Source organism: Gossypium hirsutum, chromosome D05 (assembly GCF_007990345.1).
Source record: "Gossypium hirsutum isolate 1008001.06 chromosome D05, Gossypium_hirsutum_v2.1, whole genome shotgun sequence".
Taxonomy (NCBI): Eukaryota; Viridiplantae; Streptophyta; class Magnoliopsida; order Malvales; family Malvaceae; genus Gossypium; species Gossypium hirsutum.
Window position 1 is genome coordinate 64,571,799 of NC_053441.1, and position 26,924 is coordinate 64,598,722.

Genomic DNA, 26,924 nt, shown 5'->3' on the forward strand with positions numbered 1-26,924 from the left:
TGGCACTCCGGGAATCTAATGAGGTTGATGAGTGATGCAGAGAGCCCATGGTGGCCTGGAAGGAGCGAAAATGTTACCTAGAAAGAGGGTATCGCAGATCAAAGCATGAAAGTCGTAATACCCATAACAATGTTAAAAACAAGGAAGATTGAGCCATCAACAGTGTTGTCGTGATACCGGTCATAAGATATCGCGATACCCAAAACTCCCAAGGATCCCCAAGACTGTTGTAGATATCGCGATACCAAACTTTGGGTATCGCAATATCATTGATGAGAGGAGACAAAATATAACGGTAGGGGTAATCCTTTTCCAACATGTGGAATGGCCATGGGATGTGTTGTTTTCCAAACCGGTAAGGCGAAAAGGTTCGTGAATTTGGCTGAAGACCAACATGAGAAGAGGCGAAGAAGAAAGCCGAAATATAGCAATCGCATCAATGGATGAAGAAGGATCTAGTTGGTTCAAATGAAGTTAAAGCATTTCTGCTGTGTCTTCATAATTTCTTGTTTAGTAGTCTGTTAGAAAGTTTTTCCTATGGTGAAAAGTTGCATTGGTAAATATTAGAGGTTAAATTTGTTATTAAATCAATTAAAAAAAACCCACATCAGCTTTCCGTCACTCATCTAACGACAACTAAAGGGAGAGTGATTAAAATATTTAATTTCAAAAAGTTTAGCAACTAAATTGGAAATTTTAATAGTTGGGTGACTATTTTTATAGTTTACAACTTTTTTGGTCACCTGACTATTAAGTGACACTTTTTAGTTGGTATAATAATAATTTTTATCCTCAATTTTTATACTTTCTGTCAATTTAACTCTAATTATATAAAATGATTACAAAAGTGAAATTCTTTTTAAATTTTACAAAATTCTAAAAATTAAAAATTAAATGAAAGTAGATAAAAAGTTCAAATATAAATAAAGTGAGAGAAAATGAGGGAAATATTATTTTTAAACCCTCCAAATTTTCTTTGTATTATTTGTAAAGAAATATCTAATATCCATTCTTTTAGAAAACATAGAAAAAAGTAAAAAAAAAAAGATTAAGTAAAATTATCTGTATATAATCTGCTTTTATAATTTGGGTTTTTAAAAATAAATTTAAATGAATTGAAAATTCGAATTGAGTTTGAAAAAGAAAATTTTGTGGTATATTTTATATTTTTGCTAGAAAAATGGCATCAAAGTTGATTTTGTAAGCTTTTGTAATATAGTTACGGATGTTCTTCAAGGGCATGAAACTCAACTTGAAAATTTTACTAATTTGGTTGCAAAAAACATTGAGGAAGCGTATAATGATCTAACCTTTTTTTTGTTTTGTTCTGTTTTTAATTTGTTATGGGATTCTATTGAATGATAATTTTTTTTATTTCCCATACATATTAGTTCTTCAACAACAACATATTCGAGATTTTATTTTTCTAGAATTTTTATATAGAAGTTTATATTTTTTAAAAATAATTTTGAGTTTTTTTTATAATTTTTATACAGAAGTTTATATTTTTTAAATTGGCAAAAAAAATTATAAAAACAAAATACTAGAATTGTTATTATAGCAACTACAAAGTGTCATTTAACAATAGGGTGACCAAATTGTAACTTTTTTCGTTAAGTGACCAAAACGAAGATTTACCCATAGTTCAGTGGCTAATTATGTAGTTTACCTTTTCATAATTAAAAAATAGTTGTTAAGTTTTTCTTGTATTAGATAACATTTTAGATGGTAAAAACCCTCTTTAGTCCCTCTCAATTTTGATATTAAGTAAATTGGTCCATTTTAAAAAAAATTAAAGCAATTTAATCTTTGTTAATTTCGAAAGTGAGCAACTAAGAACAATTAATCACAATGTCAATATTTTCCATCAATTGTACATATTTTTATTGGTATAATAACAAGTTTATAAACTTGTTTACATATTCTGTTAATTTGATCTTGATTTAACAAATTTATCCCGCAACAATTACATATTCTATTAACATTTACATATAATATATAAACATCGAGAGCTTATTTTGTTATTATATCAATAAAAAATATATACAATTTACAGAAAGTATTAACACAATGATTAATTGTTCTTAGTTGCTCCCATTCAAAATTGATAATGATTAAATTGCTCTAATTTTCTGAGAGGAATCAATTTGTTCAATATAGAAATTGAGAGGGACGAGAAATGTGTTTTTATCCATTTTAGATACCAACAAGTGTTTGGCGTAGTGGCAAATCATATTACATTCTCAAGGAGATAATGCGTATTCAGACGTTGGAGATAATAATGTTGTGTGCGGTATCCACCGATCTTGAACACGAATTGTAAAACATATATAAAGAATAAAAAAATAACATCTTAATTTAAATGATTAATAAATTTTAATTTGAAAAAATTATTTTGAGAAACATAAGTTTTAGTAAGTAGTAAAACTGAATTAATTTGAATTTAAACTTAACGCAACTCGATTTGATTATAAAGAAGTGATAATTTGAATCCAAAATGACATGATCTTAAAATGATTTGAATTAATTGTCAAACCCGAACGACAAAACTCGAAATGATGCAATCCAAAAACGCTGGTTAAAATGATGCAATCCAATCGTAGTAAGTTTAACCTGCTGCTTTAGATTTTGCATTTTGGTTAATTGGCTTGTGTTATGTGTTTCTCTGGCATCAGCCGATATGTGGATTTGCCTCTCGTGATGCACTACGATTCAAGAAGCATAATGATTTGTTCTACATTGATGACAAAGATGTGGAGTTTAAAGAAGTAAGAACTGATCAACAATATTCGAGGTTCTGTTGTATGTTGCCTTATTAAATAAGTCTTCACTTAAATTCCTATGTTGCCTTATGTATGTAGGTTCTTGAGTCACCTTTACCAAAAGCACCACTTGATACATCTGTTACATCCCACTGGCTTGCGATTGAAGGCATTCAACCAGCAATTCCCGAAAATGCTTCAATTGAAGGTACCGTCTTAGCTAACCTAAATATTTTCTCGAAGCTATTTGTGTTGAATACTCTCATGGTTCATGTTCTTTTCTGGTTTTATCACTTTAATCTAATACGACTTATCTTCATTTCTACATGGAATTGGTAGTTTGCTTTCCATGCAGCACCTTCTGATGGTAAAAAGGCTGAATACAAAGAAGATGGGCTTTCCGTTGATGTCAAATTACCTGTTAAGCATGTATTATCTAGAGAGCTTCAAGTATGTTGTACATCTTCAGCAACATTTTTATGTTAAAATACATTTTGCACAGAATGTTATTAAAAGACTAATTTGGTTGTCATGCAGCTTTACTTTGACAAGATCGTGGACATTACCATGAATAAATCAGTCTCAGTTCTCTTTAAACAAGCATTACTGAGTTTGGCAACAGACTCGGGATTACATCCTTTTGTTCCTTATTTTACATATTTCATTGCGGATGAGGTTGTCTTAAAGATCTTTGATACCTCATTATATATGTGTGTTGCAAAGAACTTTTGGTTGGTTATCTCAAGCTTACATTTTTGCCACATTTCTCAGGTTGCACGGAATTTGAATAATTTCCCTCTCATGTTTGCTTTGAAGCGTATTTGCAGCTTCTTGAACCTGAAATAAAAAGACACGAGGCCTGGTGTGTTTATGGGGCCCTGCTGGTAAGTTTAACATCAAATTTGGTACCAGTTTATGAGCATCGTTTCATTTATTTGCTGTAGAACTAACAACACTGCATAAAATTTCCACTAACAGCGTGCAGCTGGACTGTGCATGTATGATCGGCTTAAAATGTTCCCCAGTTTGCTAGCACCCCCAACTCGTCCCATCTGGAAAAGCAACAACAAAGTTGCGACAAGTATGATTTCTTCGAACCATCATATTTACACTTAATCCACAAGTCTCTTCTCCCCCTTTACGATATTCCTTTTTCTGATCAATCAAGATAAACGAAAAGCAAGCACGGACACCTTGATGCAGCAGCAACCACCTGCCAAGAAAATAGCAACTGAGAGTGCAATAGGTATGATGCCGATAAATTCCACGCAAACTGATTTACAAGGGGCAGTTAGCGGCTTTTCTACCACCGTAGGAGGTTCCAATATCGGTGTATCATCAATGTCACGGCCGTTATCAAACGAAAACATGCTAGGAAGGGAGGTTGGGGGTCGAGTTTCAAAGACATCAACCGTTCTAGCTCAGGCTTGGAAGGAAGACACAGACCCGGGGAACTTGTTAGCATCATTATTTGAACTTTTTGGTGAAAGTATGTTATCATTTACTCCCAAACCTGAGCTTTCATTCTTCCTTTGATTAAATTTCACCTCCAAAAGCTATGGTTTTTGAAGGAATTTGTGTAAATTATCCCCATATTCTTTTCATTCTTACTGTGTTTATCTTTGTAAGTCTTCCTTTTTTCCTTGCTCATAAATGTATTGTAGTTATCAAAAAATATATTCTACTTTGGATTTTATTTATATTAAAATTTAGGTTAAATTCTGCTATTAGTCTCTGTACTTTACGAAAATGATGGATTTAGTCCTTATACCTTAATTTGATCAATTTTAGTCATTGTATTTTTTGAATTGGTCAATTTTAAACCATTTACTTTTTGAATTTTGAAATTTTAGTCTTGATTCAAATAATATTAATAATAATTAATACCTAAACAATGCTCCTTTTCCCAAGGTACCTAATTTTTATTTTGGCCATAAGTATTACTAAAACTATTCTTCCATTACTCATTTTACACCAAAATGTTATATCGGCTAAAAAGATTCCAACAAATAATAGATTGTATGTCATATAAACTTTTAAAAATAATTATTAATTAATTAATTTTTTATATTTTTCTTTCTTATTCCTTTATAATGTTTGACAATGCCGATAATGTTTGAAATTGGCCCACTTGAGGTCGAAACGTTGGTGATTAATTTTGGTTTTGAATTTCACCACCTACTTCTCTGACCTGAGGGAAACTAGTGTTTTCAAAAACAGATTGATTCAACTAGTTGGATAGGAAATCGGTCCGGAAATAGGGGTTGAATCGATTGACTTGCGAACAAAAACAAATCGGTTGAACTAGTTCTCTCCATTTATATTTATATAAATAATAATAGTTTTTTTTACTACATGTCAATTTTTAATTGGTTAATTTTTTTTTTCATATAAACTGAACGGTTTGACTAATGACGGAGGTACCAAATTTTAGTCTAGGTACCAATTTATGGGTTAAGCCTATTTCTAAAATAGACTTTTGACTAATGGCAGTAGTAACTTGGGAAAAAAAAGTAGTTTATGTACCACTTGTGACCAAAAATAAGTTTAGGTACCAACATGGGAAAATGAGTATAATTTAGATACCGATTTATGAGTTAAGCCTAATATATTTGTCGCATCATTTTTTGAAAATAACAAAACTTAATAAATTTAACGGTTATTGTTTGGTGATGACTAAAATTTTAAAATTTGAAAAGTAGATGAACTAAAAATGACCAAATTAAAGTATAAAGATTAAGACCACAACTTTTGCAAAGTATAAGGACTAATAGCAGAAATTAACCTAAATTTCATATGGGTCAATTACAAAAATAATCACTAAACTATTCCTTTAGTTCTATTCTAGTCACTCAACTATAGAGGTGCTCATGAGCCTGGCCAGGTCAGGCCTAAGCATGATATTAACGTACTTTATGCTTGCTCAAGCTCGGCTCGGCCCAAAATATGAGCTTAAAATTTTGCCTAAACTCATCCATATTTGCAAAAGAGTAACCCAAGCTCATTTTAGGCATGCCCATATAATTTTTAGTTTTTTTTTTAAATATTTATATTATATTATTTTAATATTTAATAATTTAAATATTTTTTATTTATTGAAAATTTTTATATAGTCATCTTAACATTATTTTAAGGTTTACATTATAGTATTATTATATATTTAATATAAGTTTATTTTTTAATCTGTTCTAAATTATAAAATATAAAGTATTATACACTTAAAAATGGGCCGGGCTGGGCTCGAGCTTTGAATGTTCAAGCCTAAACCCAGCTCATATTTTAAACGGGCCTAATTTATCACCCTTTGATTTATCAAAATTTATAACAAATGAGATTTTAGATTTGAATTATGAGGCTATATATATATATAAGTATACACATTTTTATGAAATACAAAATTTTGCTAAAACAAAAAGCATATAAAAGTATACACGTTTTTATGAAATAAAAGAAAAAGCATCCAATTTTGAGAATGAAAAATATATGGTAAAAGCATCCATAACTTTTCAATGTTAAAGAAAAAAAAGACTAACACCAATGTTGTGGTATTATTTGTTGCCTATAAATACCATTCCTATCCTTCATCTTCCTCTACAAACATAACATGGCCCCCTGTCTCTTTCTCTGCCTATTCCTCTTCTTTCCCCATCTTTATGCTTCTTTTTCTTCTTCAGGATCTCACTCCTGCTCTTTACTAATCCAGTTCAAGAACTCTTTTTCCATAACAGAGGCTGCTTATTCGTCTTGCGGCCCTAAATCTTATCCCAAGACAAATTCATGGAAGGAGGGTACAGATTGCTGCTCATGGGATGGGGTCACTTGTGACCACCTAAATGCTCATGTTATTGCCCTTGACTTGAGCTGCAGTTGGCTATATGGCACCTTCCCTTCCAATACCACTCTCTTCCTTCTTCCTCACCTTCAAAAACTCAACCTTGCCGGCAATGATTTTAATCTTTCCAAAATTCCATCCGATTTCGGTCAGTTTACAAGCCTATTCTACCTCAACCTTTCTTATACAGGGTTTGTAGGAGAAGTCCCATCCCAAGTCTCCCACCTGTCAAAATTGGTTTTACTCGATCTCTCCTCTTGGCCTGCTTTCTCTATGCAATATAGAATGGACAAACATGCTCTGGAGGGACTTGTTCACAACCTAACCGAGGTCAGACATCTGTTTTTGGATGGAATGGACATGTCTTCTGTTAATGCTCATGTCTTCATGAATCTATCCTCTTCTCTAAGGTCTCTCAGTCTTGCTGGTTGTGGTTTGCAAGGAAAATTCCCAAAAAACATTTTTGATTTGCCAAACCTCAATCTCCTCTACATGGGAGGCAACCAATTGAGTGGACAAATTCCAAGATCATTGGGGAACCTCTTGCAGCTCACTCAATTAGACTTGTCGGGGATCCAATTGAGTGGACAAATTCCATTATCAATTCTAAACCTAACGCAGCTTGAATACTTAGGCTTATCTGACAATTTACTAACCTAATATATTTAGGCTTATCTGACAATTTACTCAACGGAACACTTCCGTCATGGTTGTATACTGCTCCCTCCTTAAAGACAATATATCTCTCTCAAAATCAATTCAGTGGGCATATCAAAGAATTCCAATCCAAATCACTAGAACGGATATGGTTAGAGAATAATAAACTCCAAGGTCCTCTTCCATCTTCAATATTCCAACTTCTCAATCTTACATCGCTTGCTTTATCCTCAAATAATCTTAGTGGTGTCATAGAGTTTAGCATGTTCTCAAACCTTCCAAATCTCAAATATCTCCACCTTTCATGTAACAGCCTATCCTTAACATTTAATACTACTTCTACTGTTAATCTTACAGACTTATTTTTGTCATCTTGCAATCTTAGTGAATTCCCCAGTTTTTAAAAGGGCTGAAAAGTTTGGAAAGCTTAGACCTCTCTTGCAACAATATTGAAGGCAAGATTCCACAGTGGATGCAAGAGATGGGGAATGACTCTTTGACTTTCTTAAACTATCTCACAACTCTTTGACAGAAGTTGAGCACTTTCCATGGAAGAATATTGAATTTCTTGACTTAAGCTCCAATTTGATCAGTGGAAATCTTCCGATTCCAGCTTCGACAATCAATGTCTTTCTGATCTCAAATAATAGATTCAATGGAGAGGTCTCTTCTTTAATATGCAATGCCAGTTCTCTTCAAATTCTTGATTTGTCCCACAATAACTTGAGTGGAACAATTCCACAATGTTTTGGAAATTTGAGCAACAGCCTTGAATTCTTGAATCTGAAGAAGAACAAGTTTTATGGGACGATTCCTCCAACATTTGCAGAGGGATGCCAATTGACTAATTTCAACTTAAATGGAAATCTGTTAGAAGGGCCCTTGACACCATCCATCCTTAATTGTAAGGGTCTGGAAGTGCTAGATCTTGGTAACAACAAGATCAATGATACATTTCCTCATTGGTTGGGAAGTCTTCCACAGCTACAAGTTCTTGTATTGAAGTCAAATCATATGCATGGTCCCTTATGTGTCAATAGCTCCAAGTCTAGCCCTTTTTTCTCTAAAATCCAAATTTTTGACCTCTCAAGTAATTATTTTTCTGGACCCCTACCAGTGAGATACATCAACAGCTTCAAGGCTATCATAAATCTAGAGAAGATTGGGAGTACAATGTCGTACATGGGGATGAATGATCCTCAAGGTGGCTTCTATACCTATTCCATTGGAATTGTTATGAAAGGACAATTTATGGAATTGGTGAAAATTTTCACCATGTGGATGATCATTGATCTATCAAACTATCAGTTTGAAGGGGGTATTCCAAAGGTTATTGGGAAGCTTAACTTACTGAAAGGGCTCAACCTTTCTCATAATAACCTTAATGGTGGTATCCCCACCTCAATAGGGAATTTGACAAAGCTTGAATGGTTGGACCTATCTTCAAACAGGTTGTCTCGGACGATTCCAAATAGATTGGCAGATCTGCCATTTCTTTCGTCCTTCAATGTTTCTGATAATCAACTCCATGGTCAGATTCCTCAAGGCAAACAGTTCAACACATTTGGAAATGATTCATATGAAGGAAACAAGGGATTATGTGGATTTCCGGTCTCGAAAGGTTGCAACATCATTGAGCCAGCACCTCCAAATGTGCTTGAAAAAGATGGCCCAAAATCAAACATTACTTTTGGTTGGAAAGTGGTGTTGATAGGTTATGGATGCGGAGTGGTGTTCGGAATGTCCGTGGAATATGTTGTTTTCCAAACTGGTAAGCCGAAATGGTTGGTGAATTTGGTTGAAATCCAACATGAGAAGAAGTGAAGACGAAAGTCAAAGGATGGCAGCCGCAGCAATGGACGAAGAAGGATCTAGTTAGTGGAAATGGTGTTCAAGTGTTGATGTTGTATCTTCATAATTTCTTGTTTTGAAGTCTTTCAATTTTTTTCCTATGGTGAAAGGTTGCATTGCCATGCATCTGTCTTTATTATTGTAACCATTCATCTATATTTCACTGCATTATGCAGTATTATGTCTTCTTTCATGACTTTGATTTTTGAGTCTCAATAATCTCTGCATTCAAGATTTTGTCAGCTTATTAATTGGTGGATCAATAATCTTCATGCTCATCTCATCATCTTTTTCTCGAGTTAAACACAATTTCTTCCGTGTGGAAAATAATTTGGCATTCTGCAAATTTCCACAATGCTGGTAGATTACCTTCGGTTGACAGCTATACATATCAAGGAAGGAAACAAGACCATGTCAAAATTTTCAAAAATTAGCCATTGATTTTGAACAGTTAAACTTTCGTATTCTATTGTTCAAAATTGTAAATTCTCGAATAATGTAAATTAGTCCTAAAACTCAAGTTTTGAAATCTTTACAATTTAACCCCTTATAGTTTCAAACTTTACTATTTTATGCTCAACTTTCTAAATTTTCATATTTCATGATCATATAATTTAGTTACTACATCAATATTTCAGATTTCACTACTCAAATCCTTACTTCAAATTTATCAAATTAAATCATTTTTCAATTTGAATGCATTGATGTGAAATTGAGGGAGCACTAAACAATGTTGATGCGAGTTTAGGCAAAATTGGTGGATCCCATCTCCTTAGTAATTTCTTTATGGAAGTAGCTGCTTTCACACTGCAAACTTGGATAGTTTGTGGTGGACGATGATGAATCATTTCACAATCAAACATACCATTTTTAAACACAAAATTAATGATATATTGAAATCATTATTGAAATTGTAATCAAAATTAATACATGTTTTTTTATTAGCTTAAGGGCGTAAAAGCCCTTCAAAATTTTTAAAAAAAAATTTAAGTCCCTCTGTTTTTTTTTTACACTCAATTGAGCACTTAAACTTTTAAAATGTATCAAAAATATCTTTACACTTCTTCAAAAAAAGCAATTAAACCCCCCTTTTTTTTTCCACTCAATTGGGTACTTGAACTTTCATAATGCATAAAAAAAACCTTAATTTTTTTTCAAAGAAACAATTAAGCCTCTATTTTTTCCCCACTCAATTTGGGTACTTGAACTTTCATAATGCATCAAAAAGGCCTTAAATTTTTTTCAAAAAAGCAATTAAGCCCCTACTCTTATTAAAAATTATAAAAAGAATCATAAAAATAATAAATTTTAGAAAAAATTATTAAATTTTAATAAAAATTTAAAAACTTATTAAAAATTAGAATTTTTTTAGAAAAATAGTCAAAACTAAAAAATTATAAAAATCATAAAAAAATCCATCAAAAGTCCTTTTAACAATTAACTTTAAATATTGATCGTTAAAGTTAACGACCTCTAGTTTTTTCAATTAAAGTCATTATGTGTCGCAACTCAACGTGACATATAGCGAAAATAGATAAAAAAGTAAAAATCAATAAAAGTTATAGAAAAATTATAAAAAATTTCTTTTGGTACAATAATTTTTATAAATTTTTTTTTACCAAATTTATATTTCTTTACAATTTGTATAATTTTCTTATGACTTTATAAAATTTTATAATTCTTTATATTTCTATATATTTTTTAAATTTTTATAAAATTTTACAATTTTTATATATTTTTTAATAATTTTTAATATTTGAATTTTTTATTAAAATTTAATAATATTATAGATTTTATTGATTTTAATTTTTTCTCTAATTTTTAATAAAAGTAGGGGCTTAATTGCTTTTTTTGAAAATGTTTGAGGGCCTTTTTGATGTATTTTGAAAGTTCAAGTTCCCAAATGAGTGTTAAAAAAAAAGAACAGGGGTTTAGTTGCTATTTTTGAAAACGTTTCTTTTTGTACCCTTAAACCTCTTTTATTTTTCTAAATTTAATTTAGAACCAACTTTGTGTAAAGAAAATTTCCAGTCTGGTGGAAAATACAAATTTTTCCACATCCAATCTGGGTCTTTGTCGTGATTTGTTGGTTGGCTATGGCCTTGTTGTTGTTTCCACTGCCTCTGGTCTTTGTTTCTAAGTCATATGTGGCCTTGTGTGGTAGACCTTAGTTGCTAAGTTAAAGGGAGTGAATAGAGCACCATAAAAAAAAATACATGTAGAATTACAAAAGATTCAATTATTCAAGTTTGAGTTGCATTTATAAACACGTTGTTGCGGAAAGGATCGATTCGAGAACTCCGATATGACTACAAGTAAATTGACCGGAACGAAAAATAAAGTGAACACAAGGATTTACGTGGTTCGGCTTTAATGCCTACGTCCACGGGCAGAGGCGAAAAGAAATTTCACTATAACAAGATGAAGATTACAAGTGTTTTACACTCAAGACACAACCCGAGAACCTCACAACTCTCAACCCCTATAGAAAACCCGAAAGCTAAAATCCTAGCTTTCAAAGAACAAGCTTTGCTCTCTCTTTGTTTGGGATGATCAATATGGCTAATGAACCTCTCTATTTATAAGAGAGTTCAAGGACATAATTGTCCAAAACTTTGGCAAAGATTTGTGGTTGAAAATGGACACCAACAACCATCCACTAATCCACTACCACCAACAACCCACTACCAACAACAACAATCCACTACCAATTTTAAGCCATTTCTTAACAAATCTCCACCTTGGCTTGAAATTTACCAAGCTGAACATCATAGTGAATTCCTCGAACTGGATCACCTCTTCCAAACGCCTCTCTGGCGCTAATCAATCCCGAATACCTATCAAGTCCAAGCAATGCTTGAACTTATATGCAGGGATCACCTTAGTTAACATATCTGCAGGATTCTTCTCGGTAGCAACCTTGCTGATAACAATGTCACCTTGCGTAACATGTTCCCGAACAAAATGATATCTGACATCAATGTGTTTGGTCCGTTCATGAAACATCTGATTTTTAGTCAGATGTATGGCACTCTGGCTATCGCAAAATACAACAGTGAAATCCTGTTGTAAACCCAAACTGCTTACTAGACCTTTCATCCACAATGCTTCTTTCACTGCTTCTGCTAACGCCATATATTCCGCCTCAGTCGTAGATAAGGCTACGGTAGACTGTAACACAGCTTTCCAACTAATGGCTCCTCCAGAATAAGTGAAAACATAACCCGTCAGAGATCTTCTTTTGTCCAGATCTCCAGCATAATCAGAGTCCACATAGCCCGTGACACTGCTAGTGCAGTCACTCTGATCATATACCAAGCATAAATCTGCAGAACCTCTCAAGTACCTGAGAATCCATTTCACGGCCTGCCAGTGTTCCTTGCCAGGACAACTCATGTATCTGCTGACCACACTAACTGCATGTGAAATGTCTGGACGAGTGCAAACCATTGCATACATCACGCTTCCAACTGCACTCGAGTATGGAATGTGAGACATTTGCTGCTTTTCTTCATCAGATTGTGGTGACAACTCTGCAGAGAGTTTGAAATGTGGTGCCAACGGAGTACTCACAGTTTTCGCTTTATCCATGCCGAAGCGTTGAAGAACCTTTTCAATGTAGTTCTTCTGCGACACACGAAGCTTGCCCGCCTTGCGATCTCTGTGAATATCCATGCCCAAAATTTTCTTGGCAGCACCCAGATCCTTCATCTCGAACTCACCACTCAACTGCGACTTTAACTTGTTGATTTCCGACATGTTTTTGGAAGCAATTAACATGTCATCAACATACAGCAACAAATAAATGTGCGAACCATCTGAGAGCTTCCGATGATAGACACAAGCATCATAGTCACATCTTGTGTAACCATGCTGAATCATGAAGCTATCAAACCGCTTGTACCACTGCCTTGGGGATTGTTTCAATCCATATAAAGACTTCTTTAATAGACAGACATGGTCTTCTTTACCAGGAACTGTAAAACCCTCTGGTTGACGCATGTAGATTGTTTCCTCGAGCTCACCATGCAAGAACGCCGTTTTTACGTCAAGCTGCTCAAGTTCTAGATCAGACTTGGCCACCATGGCAAGTAATACACGAATGGAAGAATGCTTTACGACTGGGGAGAAAACTTCATTGTAGTCAATCCCCTCTTTCTGAGTGAAGCCTTTAGCAACCAATCGTGCCTTGAATCTAGTTGCTTCAACCCCTAGGATGCCTTCCTTTTTCTTGAAGACCCATTTGCAACCAACTATCTTCTGGTTACTTGGCGGCTTAACCAACTCCCAAGTATGGTTCTTGTGAAGAGATTCTATCTCCTCACTCATAGCAATTGCCCACTGTGCCGACTCATCACACGTGACAGCCTCATTATAACTGGAAGGTTCTATACCAATGGACTCCGCCACACTGAGCGCGAAAGACACCAGATTAGCGTAACGCGGATTTGGTTTGATTTGTCTCTTCGTTCTTCCAGTGGCAATGCTATATGGTTTTTCTTGAGGTGACTCATCTTCATCGGAATCTTGCACCTCAACTTGATCATCCTGGACTGAAGTACCTTCCGTAGGAATTGGAGCGTCCACCTGACACTCCACCTGCTTCTCAACACCGTGATCTCCCATTCTATCTGACTCCTCCTTTTCCCGGGAATTTGTGGTGGATCGAAGCATGGATGACTCATCAAAAGTCACATCTCTGCTGATGATGAACTTGGACGAAACCGGATCAGGACACCACAACCTGTATCCTTTCACCCCTTGGCCGTATCCAAGAAATATGCATTTCTTCGCCCTCGGTTTGAGTTTTCCCTCATTTACATGAGCATACGCAGGGCAGCCAAACACTCTTAAACCAGAGTAATCAGCAGGAGAACCAGACCATACTTCCTCAGGAGTCTTCAGCTCAATAGCTGTTGACGGAGATCTGTTAACCAAATAACAAGCAGTATTAACAGCTTCAGCCCAAAATTCTTCACCGAGCCCAGCATTTGATCGCATGCAACGAGCTCGCTCCAAGAGAGTTCTATTCATGCGTTCTGCAACTCCATTTTGTTGTGGTGTTCGACGAACAGTGCGGTGTCTCACTATTCCTTCATTTTTGCAGAACTCATTGAATTCACCTGAGCAAAACTCCAAGCCATTATCCGTCCGGAATCGCTTGATCTTCTTTCCTGTTTGATTTTCGATCAAAGCTTTAAATTGCTTGAAGTTGATGAGAACCTCATACTTGCTCTTCAGAAAATACACCCAAACCTTTCTCGAGTAATCATCGATAAAGGTAAGCAGATATCTGTAACCACCTTTAGAAATTGTCGGAGAAGGCCCCCAAAGGTCAGAATGGAAGTAATCCACTGTGCCTTTTGTCTTGTGAATCCCAGTGCTGAACTTTACCCGAGTCTGCTTACCGAAGACGCAGTGCTCACAGAAATTCAACTTTCCTGTACACTGCCCAGACAATAATCCTCGTTTGCTTAGCACCGATAAGTCTCTCTCGCTCATATGCCCGAGCCGCATATGCCATAACTTCGTGGTGTCAGAATCTAGATCATCTGATGATGACACTCCCGCAACACCTGTAACCGAGGAACCATCGAGGAAGTAAAGGCCCCGCTCCAAATTACCACGTATCACAGTCAAAGCACCCGAGAATACCTTGAGAACTCCACCTTCAGCAGAGTACCGAAAGCCTTTCTTGTCCAACGTACTCAAAGAGATCAAATTTTTCTTCATTTCTGGAATGTGCCGAACATCAGTTAGAGTTCTAACAATACCGTCAAACATCTTTATACGAACTGTGCCAATCCCCATGACTTGACATGCGTGGTCATTTCCCATTAGTACTGAACCAGAATGCTTCTCGTATGTTGAGAATGCATCTTTCGAAGTACTTATATGAAATGTAGCTCCCGTATCAAGAATCCATCTCCCACCAGCGTAAGAGTCGGATACTGCAAGAACGATCTCGGCATCACTTGAAGAATCTGCATCAGCTACATTCGCACGATCATTTTGTTGCTCCTGTGATTCTGATTTCTCCTTCCTTTTCGGACAATCTACCTTCATGTGCCCGTACTTCTTACAGTAGTAGCACTGTATTCTCTTCTTGGACTGCGATCTAGGATGGCTTTTACTTGAACTTCCACCCTTTGCCTTGGATCTTCCTCGAGCAACCAAGCCTTCGCCTTCATTGTTTTCGACCACCTTACCAGTGATTTTCTTCCTCAACTCACTGGAACTTAAGGCATTTTTCACCTCCTCTAGAGTCAGGTCATCACGACCGTACATCATTGTATCAACAAAATTCTCATACGAGGGAGGCAAAGAACACAAAACAATTATTGCTTGGTCCTCATCATCGATTTTGTTATCGATATTATTCAAATCCATGATAATGGAATTGAATTTATCCAGGTGCTGGGAAACAGGTGTACCTTCCTCCATCTTCAGGGCATAGAGTCTTTGCTTGAGGTAGAGCCGGTTCGTCAATGACTTCGTCATGTACTTGCTCTCTAACCGGAGCCACAAACCGGACGCGGTTTTCTCATCCGCTACTTCTCGTAGCACTTCATCTCCTAGACATAGCAGAATAGCACTATGTGCTCTTTCTAGCATGTCATCCTTTTGCTCTTCCGAAAGCGTGCTTGGTAATTTATCTTTACCAGACAATGCTTTTAGCAATCCTTGTTGAACCAGCACTGCCCGCATCTTGATGCGCCATAAACTGAAACTATTTTTCCCGGTAAATTTCTCGACATCATACTTAGTCGATGAAACACTTGTAGCCATAATTTGGAACCTTTGAATGAATGATAATATTTTCTTCCTGATGTGAAAGATCAGACAAAGCTGCAGTCACAGGGCAATTCAGAAAATATTATCACTCCTTCAACTACGCTCTGATACCAATTTGTTGCGGAAAGGATCGATTCGAGAACTCCGATATGACTACAAGTAAATTGACCGGAACGAAAAATAAAGTGAACACAAGGATTTACGTGGTTCGGCTTTAATGCCTACGTCCACGGGCAGAGGCGAAAAGAAATTTCACTATAACAAGATGAAGATTACAAGTGTTTTACACTCAAGACACAACCCGAGAACCTCACAACTCTCAACCCCTATAGAAAACCCGAAAGCTAAAATCCTAGCTTTCAAAGAACAAGCTTTGCTCTCTCTTTGTTTGGGATGATCAATATGGCTAATGAACCTCTCTATTTATAAGAGAGTTCAAGGACATAATTGTCCAAAACTTTGGCAAAGATTTGTGGTTGAAAATGGACACCAACAACCATCCACTAATCCACTACCACCAACAACCCACTACCAACAACAACAATCCACTACCAATTTTAAGCCATTTCTTAACACACGTGATGATGAGAATTCATGAACATAAGGTATGGTTTGAGCCCTTTTGCCATATGCATTTATGTTGCAGATGTTCAAACATGGAATAATTCAACCTGCCTTTGTGTATTCTTAATTTTGTGCCAAACCTAAATATCTATCGACAAATTTAAGAGTCATATTTACAACAGCATTGCAGAGTAACACATTTAAGATTCGATTACACTGTCAAAAGATTGCAGCAACGATGAGATTAATCCAATTACAGGAATTAATATCCTAAATGGCTTTTAGGTACGTAGCTTCATTGACAACATGATAATTGTGGAAATACAAAAATTCCAATATATGTGTTGAATTCTGCATAATGTAAATGTCCCGCATTGCATGTGAATTCTGCAATAGACCAAACTTTACGTGTTATAGTCCTTTAAACTGAGTTAATAAAAAGTAACCATTCTTATCAAAATTCGTTATACTCTTAATTTATAACAAAGAAAGAGTAATTTGAGTTTAACTCAAAGGTTAATATGTCATCAATGGGCGATGGCGTGGCGCTACCATGTCAGCGATTATTTTCTTCTTTGAGTTAAGGTGATTTCACCAATTTTAGTTTACTTTTTTACTTCAATTTAGGTTTCTGCTTATTAGCTTCGAAGATTCTAAGTGGGTGCCACAATCAAAGGGTGAGTAAAAAGGGTTAAAAAATGATTTTTTTAAAAATATTTTTATTTTTATTAAAAATTTAGAATTTGAATTAGACAAATTTTGTAAATGCTAAAGGCTAACTTTATTGAATTTTTTTCAGAATTCGAACTAAAATGACAAATTTTGTAAAAAGCGCTAAATTTGTTTAATTTTTTATATTTAGGATCAAATTGATAGAATGTGTAAATATTAGAGGTTAAATTTGTTATTAGATCAATAAAAAAAACCCACATCAGCTTTCCGTCACTCATCTAATGAAAACTAAAGGGAGAGTGATTAAAATATTTAATTTCAAAAAGTTTAGCAACTAAATTGGAAAATTTAATAGTTGGGTGACTATTTTTGTAGTTTACAACTTTTTTGGTCACCTGACTATTAAGTGACACTTTTTAGTTGGTATAATAATAATAATTTTAGTCCTCAATTTTTTATACTTTCTGTCAATTTAACTCTGATTATATAAAATGATTACAAAAGTAAAATTCTTTTTAAATTTTACAAAATTCTAAAAATTAAAAATTAAATGAAAGTAGATAAAAATTTCAAATATAAATAAAGTGAGAGAAAATGAGGAAAATATTATTTTTAAACCCTCCAAATTTTCTTTACATTATCTGTAAAAAATATCTAATATCCATTCTTTTAGAAAATATAGAAAAAAGTAAAAAAAAGATTAAGTAAAATTATCTGTATATAATCTGCTTTTATAATTTGGGTTTTTAATAATAAATTTAAATGAATTGAAAATTCGAATTGAGTTTGAAAAAGAAAATTTTGTGGCATGTTTTATATTTTTGCTTGAAAAATGGCATCAAAGTTGATTTTGTAAGCTTTTGTAATATTAGTTACGGAGGTTCTTCAAGGGCATGAAACTCAACTTGAAAATTTTACTAATTTGGTTGCAAAAAACATTGAGGAAGCATATAATGATCTAACCTTTTTTTTTGTTTTGTTCTATTTTTAATTTGTTATGAGATTCTATTGAATGATAATTTTTTTTATTTCCCATTCATATTACTTCTTCAACAACAACATATTCGAGATTTTATTTTTCTAGAATTTTTATATAGAAGTTTATATTTTTTAAATAATTTTGAGTTTTTTTATAATTTTTATATAGAATCGAGGTAAATTGGCAAAAAGAATTATAAACATAGAATACTAAAATTGTTATTATATTAACTAAAAAGTGTCATTTAACAATAGGGTGACCAAATTGTAATTTTTTTAGTTAAGTGACCAAAACGAAGATTTACCCATAGTTTAGTGGCTAATTATGTAGTTTACCCTTTCATAATTGAAAAAATAGTTGTTAAGTTTTTTGTATTAGATAACATTTTAGATGGTGAAAACCCTCTTTAGTCCCTCTCAATTTTGATATTAAGTAAATTGGTCCATTTTTAAAAAAATCAAAGCAATTCAAGGAGAATGCATATTCAAGCGTTGGAGATAACAATGTTGTGTGGGGTATCCACGGATCTTGAACACGGACTATAAAACATATATAAAGAATAAAAAATAACATCTTAATTTAAATAATTAATAAATTTTAATTTGAAAAAAGTATTTTGAGAAACATAAGTTTTAGTAAGTAGTAAAATTGAATCGATAAAAATGTCCGGTATATCAGAATCATAAAAATACAACCTAATTAATTTGAATTTAAACTTAACTCAACTCGATTTGATTATAAAAACTGATAATTTGAATCCAAAATCACATGATCTTGAAATGATTTGAATTAATTGTCAAACCCGAACGACAAAACTCGAAATGATGCAATCCAAAAACACAAATCAAGTGAACTAAACTATGAAAGAAAAAAAAACCTTACACCGACTCAAATCCAAAATAATTTAATCCTAAAATAACCCAAATTTTATATAATATAAACTCGAAATAACCCGAAAATTTTTAAATTAAAATTGACCCGAGCCAAATTCACACCACCTAAAATCAATCATAACCACCTAATTAAAAAGCATGAAATGAAATGATGTAAAGAGAAAATCAGAGAAAACCAAATAGAAAGTAACAAGCTTTTTTCAGAATTGAAAACAAATTCCGTACATTCACGACATGCATAAAACAACAATGGTTTATAGAATTTGAGTTTTAGTCCCTGTACTTTAAAAGTTAATTTTTCTTAATTTAAAAATTTTAGTTTAATTATTTATGATGGTTGTAGTTTCCGTTAGCTTATCAACATGTTAAATTACTAAATTTTGACAGAAAATACTTACGAGTTTAATGATTATTGCAAGATTTTTAAATAAAAAAGTTCGAAAGACTTAATTTCTAACCTTTTAAATATAGGGACTAAAAGCATCTTTTAACTTTGATATTATTATTATAAGCAGGGATAATGTCACCTTTGGCATCTGTACTTTCATAAAATGTTTAGTGGTACAAGTACTTTGAAAATATATAATGTGGTACCTGAACTATCAATATGTGTTATTATTATGGTACATGTACTTTGAAAATGTTTAATGTGGTACCTAAACTATCAATAGATGTTTTATTATGATACTTGGTAAAGACGGACTATTATGGTGGCTTAGGGGGCTCTTTGTCCCGTCTCCCCTGCAAAAAAAAAAAGAGTTTGGAGAATTTTGTTTTTTCCTTTGAAATTTTTAGAAAATTTCAATTAAGCCCCCAAAATTTTTGAAAATTTTCATTATACCTTTTAATTTTTTTTGAAAATTTTAATTAAGCACTTTTAAAATTTTGAAAATTCTCATTAATCTCACAAAAATTTAAAATTTTTTATTAGACCCCCCAAAATTTTTTTTTAAAAATCTTATTAAACCATTAAATTTTTAGAAAATTTTACTTGCCCCCTCCCCCCCCCAAAAAAAAACCTAGTTCCAACTCCCAGTATCTGCCATTGGTACTTGGTATTAACACTATTAGAAAATTGCTAAATCAACTAATGAAAATTTGACACATAGAACCCTTTTTTTAATTATCAAGTCCACGTGGATAATATAATAGTGAAAAACTAAATAAAACAATAATTAAATGAAATTAAAAAAACAAATAACTAAACATATGGTTAATAAAAAAAACCCGTACTTTCAAAGATAATAAAAATATTATTTAAAAATCAATTGAAAATATTATTTTAAAGGGAAAACTCTTTGGAGAAGATGATCATTTGCTTAAATGGAGAATATAATATTTTTGGTTATGTAAATTTAATTTAATTGTTTTATTTAGTTTTTCACATAATGTTATTTTATACATGTGGACTTGATGAATTAGAAAAAGAAAAATTGCGTGTCAAATTTTCATTTGTTGGTCTAACAATTCATTAATGGTGTTAACATTAAGTACCATAATAAAACATATATTGATAGTTCATGTACCACATTAGACATTTTCAAAGTACGAATACTACATTAGACATTTTATAAAAAATACATGTACTATAATAGAACACATATTAATAATTTAGATACACATTAAACATTCTATGAAATTACCATTACGAAATGTGATATTATCTCTTACAAGTATTTGATGAGTAGGTATATAAGGACAAGCAGAACCACAATTCCAATGACAGCTAAAGGCATGCACATACACGACAATCCGCCATTGATGTGCTTGTTCATAATTACCATGTTTTTCTGCACTCTCTGATACAACAAAGAAAAGAAAACACAATACAAAATTAAAACTCTAAACAACCCAAAATTTTTTCGGGCCAGAAATGGTCCGAAAATTTTAAGGGTAAACTATATTAGTAGCCACCCAACTATTAATAAATTTCTTAGTTACTCAACTATGAAAAGATATTTTTGTATATTTTCGATGAAGATTTGTTATTTTTATTTATTATTAATAAACTTGTTCTTTTTAGTCCATTTTTGTCATTGTAGTAATTTATCATCAAATTTGGGAAAGAATGCCCCATTTCTAATACATGATTATCATATCATGTTGCGGAAAGGGTCGATTCGAGAACTCCGATATGACTACAAGTAAATTGACCGGAACGAAAAATAAAGTGAACACAAGGATTTACGTGGTTCGGCTTTAATGCCTACGTCCACGGGCAGAGGCGAAAAGAAATTTCACTATAACAAGATGAAGATTACAAGTGTTTTACACTCAAGACACAACCCGAGAACCTCACAACTCTCAACCCCTATAGAAAACCCGAAAGCTAAAATCCTAGCTTTCAAAGAACAAGCTTTGCTCTCTCTTTTTGTTTGGGATGATCAATATGGCTAATGAACCTCTCTATTTATAAGAGAGTTCAAGGACATAATTGTCCAAAACTTTGGCAAAGATTTGTGGTTGAAAATGGACACCAACAACCATCCACTAATCCACTACCACCAACAACCCACTACCAACAACAACAATCCACTACCAATTTTAAGCCATTTCTTAACAAATCTCCACCTTGGCTTGAAATTTACCAAGCTGAACATCATAGTGAATTCCTCGAACTGGATCACCTCTTCCAAACGCCTCTCTGGCGCTAATCAATCCCGAATACCTATCAAGTCCAAGCAATGCTTGAACTTATATGCAGGGATCACCTTAGTTAACATATCTGCAGGATTCTTCTCGGTAGCAACCTTGCTGATAACAATGTCACCTTGCGTAACATGTTCCCGAACAAAATGATATCTGACATCAATGTGTTTGGTCCGTTCATGAAACATCTGATTTTTAGTCAGATGTATGGCACTCTGGCTATCGCAAAATACAACAGTGAAATCCTGTTGTAAACCCAAACTGCTTACTAGACCTTTCATCCACAATGCTTCTTTCACTGCTTCTGCTAACGCCATATATTCCGCCTCAGTCGTAGATAAGGCTACGGTAGACTGTAACACAGCTTTCCAACTAATGGCTCCTCCAGAATAAGTGAAAACATAACCCGTCAGAGATCTTCTTTTGTCCAGATCTCCAGCATAATCAGAGTCCACATAGCCCGTGACACTGCTAGTGCAGTCACTCTGATCATATACCAAGCATAAATCTGCAGAACCTCTCAAGTACCTGAGAATCCATTTCACGGCCTGCCAGTGTTCCTTGCCAGGACAACTCATGTATCTGCTGACCACACTAACTGCATGTGAAATGTCTGGACGAGTGCAAACCATTGCATACATCACGCTTCCAACTGCACTCGAGTATGGAATGTGAGACATTTGCTGCTTTTCTTCATCAGATTGTGGTGACAACTCTGCAGAGAGTTTGAAATGTGGTGCCAACGGAGTACTCACAGTTTTCGCTTTATCCATGCCGAAGCGTTGAAGAACCTTTTCAATGTAGTTCTTCTGCGACACACGAAGCTTGCCCGCCTTGCGATCTCTGTGAATATCCATGCCCAAAATTTTCTTGGCAGCACCCAGATCCTTCATCTCGAACTCACCACTCAACTGCGACTTTAACTTGTTGATTTCCGACATGTTTTTGGAAGCAATTAACATGTCATCAACATACAGCAACAAATAAATGTGCGAACCATCTGAGAGCTTCCGATGATAGACACAAGCATCATAGTCACATCTTGTGTAACCATGCTGAATCATGAAGCTATCAAACCGCTTGTACCACTGCCTTGGGGATTGTTTCAATCCATATAAAGACTTCTTTAATAGACAGACATGGTCTTCTTTACCAGGAACTGTAAAACCCTCTGGTTGACGCATGTAGATTGTTTCCTCGAGCTCACCATGCAAGAACGCCGTTTTTACGTCAAGCTGCTCAAGTTCTAGATCAGACTTGGCCACCATGGCAAGTAATACACGAATGGAAGAATGCTTTACGACTGGGGAGAAAACTTCATTGTAGTCAATCCCCTCTTTCTGAGTGAATCCTTTAGCAACCAATCGTGCCTTGAATCTAGTTGCTTCAACCCCTAGGATGCCTTCCTTTTTCTTGAAGACCCATTTGCAACCAACTATCTTCTGGTTACTTGGCGGCTTAACCAACTCCCAAGTATGGTTCTTGTGAAGAGATTCTATCTCCTCACTCATAGCAATTGCCCACTGTGCCGACTCATCACACGTGACAGCCTCATTATAACTGGAAGGTTCTATACCAATGGACTCCGCCACACTGAGCGCGAAAGACACCAGATTAGCGTAACGCGGATTTGGTTTGATTTGTCTCTTCGTTCTTCCAGTGGCAATGCTATATGGTTTTTCTTGAGGTGACTCATCTTCATCGGAATCTTGCACCTCAACTTGATCATCCTGGACTGAAGTACCTTCCGTAGGAATTGGAGCGTCCACCTGACACTCCACCTGCTTCTCAACACCGTGATCTCCCATTCTATCTGACTCCTCCTTTTCCCGGGAATTTGTGGTGGATCGAAGCATGGATGACTCATCAAAAGTCACATCTCTGCTGATGATGAACTTGGACGAAACCGGATCAGGACACCACAACCTGTATCCTTTCACCCCTTGGCCGTATCCAAGAAATATGCATTTCTTCGCCCTCGGTTTGAGTTTTCCCTCATTTACATGAGCATACGCAGGGCAGCCAAACACTCTTAAACCAGAGTAATCAGCAGGAGAACCAGACCATACTTCCTCAGGAGTCTTCAGCTCAATAGCTGTTGACGGAGATCTGTTAACCAAATAACAAGCAGTATTAACAGCTTCAGCCCAAAATTCTTCACCGAGCCCAGCATTTGATCGCATGCAACGAGCTCGTTCCAAGAGAGTTCTATTCATGCGTTCTGCAACTCCATTTTGTTGTGGTGTTCGACGAACAGTGCGGTGTCTCACTATTCCTTCATTTTTGCAGAACTCATTGAATTCACCTGAGCAAAACTCCAAGCCATTATCCGTCCGGAATCGCTTGATCTTCTTTCCTGTTTGATTTTCGATCAAAGCTTTAAATTGCTTGAAGTTGATGAGAACCTCATACTTGCTCTTCAGAAAATACACCCAAACCTTTCTCGAGTAATCATCGATAAAGGTAAGCAGATATCTGTAACCACCTTTAGAAATTGTCGGAGAAGGCCCCCAAAGGTCAGAATGGAAGTAATCCACTGTGCCTTTTGTCTTGTGAATCCCAGTGCTGAACTTTACCCGAGTCTGCTTACCGAAGACGCAGTGCTCACAGAAATTCAACTTTCCTGTACACTGCCCAGACAATAATCCTCGTTTGCTTAGCACCGATAAGCCTCTCTCGCTCATATGCCCGAGCCGCATATGCCATAACTTCATGGTGTCAGAATCTAGATCATCTGATGATGACACTCCCGCAACACCTGTAACCGAGGAACCATCGAGGAAGTAAAGGCCCCGCTCCAAATTACCACGTATCACAGTCAAAGCACCCGAGAATACCTTGAGAACTCCACCTTCAGCAGAGTACCGAAAGCCTTTCTTGTCCAACGTACTCAAAGAGATCAAATTTTTCTTCATTTCTGGAATGTGCCGAACATCAGTTAGAGTTCTAACAATACCGTCAAACATCTTTATACGAACTGTGCCAATCCCCATGACTTGACATGCGTGGTCATTTCCCATTAGTACTGAACCAGAATGCTTCTCGTATGTTGAGAATGCATCTTTCGAAGTACTTATATGAAATGTAGCTCCCGTATCAAGAATCCATCTCCCACCAGCGTAAGAGTCGGATACTGCAAGAACGATCTCGGCATCACTTGAAGAATCTGCATCAGCTACATTCGCACGATCATTTTGTTGCTCCTGTGATTCTGATTTCTCCTTCCTTTTCGGACAATCTACCTTCATGTGCCCGTACTTCTTACAGTAGTAGCACTGTATTCTCTTCTTGGACTGCGATCTAGGATGGCTTTTACTTGAACTTCCACCCTTTGCCTTGGATCTTCCTCGAGCAACCAAGCCTTCGCCTTCATTGTTTTCGACCACCTTACCAGTGATTTTCTTCCTCAACTCACTGGAACTTAAGGCATTTTTCACCTCCTCTAGAGTCAGGTCATCACGACCGTACATCATTGTATCAACAAAATTCTCATACGAGGGAGGCAAAGAACACAAAACAATTATTGCTTGGTCCTCATCATCGATTTTGTTATCGATATTATTCAAATCCATGATAATGGAATTGAATTTATCCAGGTGCTGGGAAACAGGTGTACCTTCCTCCATCTTCAGGGCATAGAGTCTTTGCTTGAGGTAGAGCCGGTTCGTCAATGACTTCGTCATGTACTTGCTCTCTAACCGGAGCCACAAACCGGACGCGGTTTTCTCATCCGCTACTTCTCGTAGCACTTCATCTCCTAGACATAGCAGAATAGCACTATGTGCTCTTTCTAGCATGTCATCCTTTTGCTCTTCCGAAAGCGTGCTTGGTAATTTATCTTTACCAGACAATGCTTTTAGCAATCCTTGTTGAACCAGCACTGCCCGCATCTTGATGCGCCATAAACTGAAACTATTTTTCCCGGTAAATTTCTCGACATCATACTTAGTCGATGAAACACTTGTAGCCATAATTTGGAACCTTTGAATGAATGATAATATTTTCTTCCTGATGTGAAAGATCAGACAAAGCTGCAGTCACAGGGCATTTCAGAAAATATTATCACTCCTTCAACTACGCTCTGATACCAATTTGTTGCGGAAAGGGTCGATTCGAGAACTCCGATATGACTACAAGTAAATTGACCGGAACGAAAAATAAAGTGAACACAAGGATTTACGTGGTTCGGCTTTAATGCCTACGTCCACGGGCAGAGGCGAAAAGAAATTTCACTATAACAAGATGAAGATTACAAGTGTTTTACACTCAAGACACAACCCGAGAACCTCACAACTCTCAACCCCTATAGAAAACCCGAAAGCTAAAATCCTAGCTTTCAAAGAACAAGCTTTGCTCTCTCTTTTTGTTTGGGATGATCAATATGGCTAATGAACCTCTCTATTTATAAGAGAGTTCAAGGACATAATTGTCCAAAACTTTGGCAAAGATTTGTGGTTGAAAATGGACACCAACAACCATCCACTAATCCACTACCACCAACAACCCACTACCAACAACAACAATCCACTACCAATTTTAAGCCATTTCTTAACATATCAAATTGTAGTTATTCCTATCTAGTAATAAACTAACCCCAATTTAGTCTGAAAGTAGTTAAATCACTTAAGTTTGTTGCTTAGTTTTGTTGATATGGACAATTAAAAAAATCATAATATATATTTCCAACAAATATTTTCGATAAGATAAACTCAAAAGTAATTCTCAAAATTGTAGAGAATTTTATTACTTGAGTGAAAAAAACATTACGAATCAGTAAAATAAAGTATCGTGAAGAAATGATAGAGAGGAAAATTGAAACAAACCTTGAAAAATAAGTGTGGTTGTAAGTAAGATGCTGGAAGCAATAGAGGGCTGAGAAAAGTGAGAGCTACAATGATTGTCGTGATTGTAGAAAGAAACGTACAGAGAGAATTGTTAGAATACTCAAGTTTATGGAGAGAATTGAGAGGGTTTAGTGTTTCCAAAAAGAAGGAAAAACACATATATCATAATGAGGTTACACTCACGTCTTATTTATGGTAAGCAAAGCATTACTTATATGGTTTCTGTTTAACGAGAAAGGGAAGAACTTGTATTAGAGGAAAGTGTTAAGAAGTGTCTTCTTAACAATGTCTGTGTTTTGAGCTTCCAAGATATGCACTTAAGGCATCTCAATAGAGGAGCAATTCAATAATTATACCAATCTTTCGGGACTAACTCTACAACCTTTGCATAGTTGCAATCCAAGAATCCTGCAACCTTCTAAGGCT

General features: G+C 35.1%; 1 pseudogene; it reads left to right on the forward strand.

Moving 5' to 3' along the window:
* Positions 1 to 394: 394 nt before the first annotated feature.
* LOC107956081 (transcription initiation factor TFIID subunit 6b-like) lies at positions 395 to 4,303 on the forward strand (annotated as a pseudogene).
* The last annotated feature ends 22,621 nt before the right edge of the window (positions 4,304 to 26,924 follow it).